Genomic DNA, 2,765 nt, shown 5'->3' with positions numbered 1-2,765 from the left:
CGGTATGAGAAGTTTGGGTGATTCCTCCAACCTGGATTGTATGTATTGGAGTATAGATTATTTTACCTTTGGTTGTAGCTGACTATTACATCACACTGCTCAAGTTGGTTTATCTGTGCTTGTATTGGCCCTAGGGGCAAGTATCTTGAGCATGATCCGTACTTCCACAAGTTTCTCAAACACAAACTATCGCATTGGCCATGTTGTTGTTGTTTCCTAAGGCCTCAAACTTCTTGGTCAGAGCATCTAGCTTTGCAGACATGAGAGTGACTACATCTACGTCGAATTTCCCTGACGCTTTTATTGCGTTCCCTCATAAAGAACCACCAGATCTTTCTGATGCCCACTGATGGTGATTCTGTGCCACATTCTCTATGATCTCTTCAGCTTCATCAAGGCTCTTGTTCATTAGTGCTCCTCCTGCTGCAGAATCAAGGGATACCTTCGTGTGATAATTGATTCCATTGTAGAAGGTGTGTAGAACCAACCATTTCTCAAGGCCATGATGGGGGTACTGTCTCAACATACTCTTGAATCTGTCCCAGGCTTCAAATAATGATTCTGAGTCTACCTGTTTGAATCTTGCGATCAAGTTCCTCATGTGGGCAGTTTTGCTCGCTGGATAGAATTTTTCCAAGAATTTCTGCTCACACTGCTCCCAAGATGTAATGCTATTTGCTGGAAGAGAATTTAGCCACTGCTTGGCTCTGTCTTTCAGGGAGAATACGAAGAGCAATAACCTTACTGATTCTGGAGGGACTCCGTTCACTTTCATGGTGCCGCAGATTTCGTAGAAAAGCTCGAAGTGGTGGTTTGGATCATTATGTGTTCCTCCTCCGAATTGATTCTGCTGAACCATGTGAATTACTGCAAGCTTGATCTCAAAGTTGTTACCTTCGATTGGCGGTCGAGTGATGCTAGACCGAACCCCTCATGCATAAGGTGTTGCATAATCCTTCAACAATTTATCAGCCATCTCTGAAGATTCCTGTGCTGCTTGGAATGCCTTCTGTAGGTTTCTTCTCCTCAGGAAAGTCCTATCAATCTCTGGATCAATCTGTAGGAGTTGTCTTGCAAGATTAGCTCTTTGGATACAAAAATAAAATATGAACTATAGTAAAGAAAAAAAATGAAATAATACTATTTTTGGTGTTTTTAATAAAAATGCAGAAAATAAAGAAAAAAAACAAGAGTAAAATTATTTATCTCTAAATGCAAACTAAAGGAAAGATGCAGGAAAAGAAAACAAAGTCTAGTCTAATCTAATATGACTATCACCAATGTTATAGACGCAGTCCCTGACAACGACGCTAAAAACTTGTTAGGATTCCGCAAGTGCACGAATTCGCCATCAGTAATATAAAAGATTGTCGAACCCATAGGGACTGGTTATAAGCACTAGTGATGGCACACTTAAGATTAGCTACACTATCGATGGTTGTAAGTAATATAAGAAAGAGATTAGAAAGCGGGGGATGAGAACTAGCAACAAGAAGAAATCAACCTAGTTAATGAAGAGTTTTAGGAGTTCGGTTTCATTATGGTGGTATTGATGTGTCTCATGCTATCCTATACTCATTGTCCATCGGCATGCATTCACTAGAAGCTAAAGCAACTATCCTTGAGCACCAAACAAAGACGATCCCTATGAAATCCTGTTATGGTTAACCCTGTCACTAGGGCGCCTCGGTAGATCACAAGGACATGACTCTTATTGATGTTATCAAAGATAGAATTTAGAAGCTTAGTTTGGTCTCTTACTTCCTTGTGGAGTCGTCGCCTCTCCTTTCAAGGAAGTATCCTAAATGTCCGTGAACGGGTTACCCCTATCACTAGGGCCCCTCGGGTGTATGATCTAAGATATTCCCTCTACGAGGTTGGCAATTTCTACACAATCAATCAACATGACAAAGAGATCGAGTAGTCGAAACAAAGCAAGTGAAATCATCCAATGAATATAAGCGTAACATGAGTCTTACATCAAAACCAATCCACAATTATTCCCTCATCCTAGAACAAGGACTCTACTCCATAGACGTTGGAGAAAAACCCGAAGACATTGTAAATCTAAACATACAATCCTCAAAAGCAAAGAGAGAAAGAAGAAGTATGCTTATCCAATGATGATGAGTGATCTTTGGATCCAATCCTTTGCTTCTAGAGTTGATGTGGTGATGAAAGGTAGTTGGATCAATGTTCTAGACGGCGTGGAACGACACCAGAGTGATTCTCCTCTTGACGGCTCACCTCCCGGCTCCCCCCCCCTAGGAAAAGGGTTAAAACCCATTTTATAGGCTATGGCGTGGTGCGGCGGCACGACCGTGCAAGGATGTCACGGTCATGCCATTTCTTGGCTCTGGATGCACTGTACGGCCATGCCAATTGGAACGGCCGTGTGATGCTAGGACTCGGCTTTTGGGGGCACGGCTGTGCAGGGTTGCACGGCCGTGTGCTGCTTGGCCTCAGTCATGGGGGGCATGGCCGTGTAGGATTGCATGACCGTGTTCTAATCCGCCTCTGGATTGGCCGCAGGGTCGTGCAAGGGTTGCACGGTCGTGAATTTCTCCTCTTCTGTTTGGCCACACGACCGTGCAAGGTTTGCATTGCCATGCTCTCTAGCTCACTCCGGTGCATCGACAAACGCTGTTTTCGCTCCAAAAGTTGTTCCTGTCAATACAAAATCAAATAAAGAGCAGATATATGTGCAAAAGAGTATATATGATGAATACATGATAAAAGAGGTGATCATATAAAGGATACATACG

At 42.9% G+C, this 2,765-nt stretch overlaps 1 pseudogene; it reads left to right on the top strand.

Moving 5' to 3' along the window:
* The first annotated feature begins 497 nt into the window (after nt 1-497).
* Nucleotides 498-569, top strand: LOC122018282 (annotated as a pseudogene).
* Nucleotides 570-2,765: the final 2,196 nt, after the last annotated feature.

This window comes from Zingiber officinale, chromosome 8B, assembly GCF_018446385.1.
Source record: "Zingiber officinale cultivar Zhangliang chromosome 8B, Zo_v1.1, whole genome shotgun sequence".
Lineage (NCBI taxonomy): Eukaryota > Viridiplantae > Streptophyta > Magnoliopsida > Zingiberales > Zingiberaceae > Zingiber > Zingiber officinale.
Note: the sequence above shows the minus strand (reverse complement) of the source record. Positions and strands in the feature narration are given on the sequence as shown.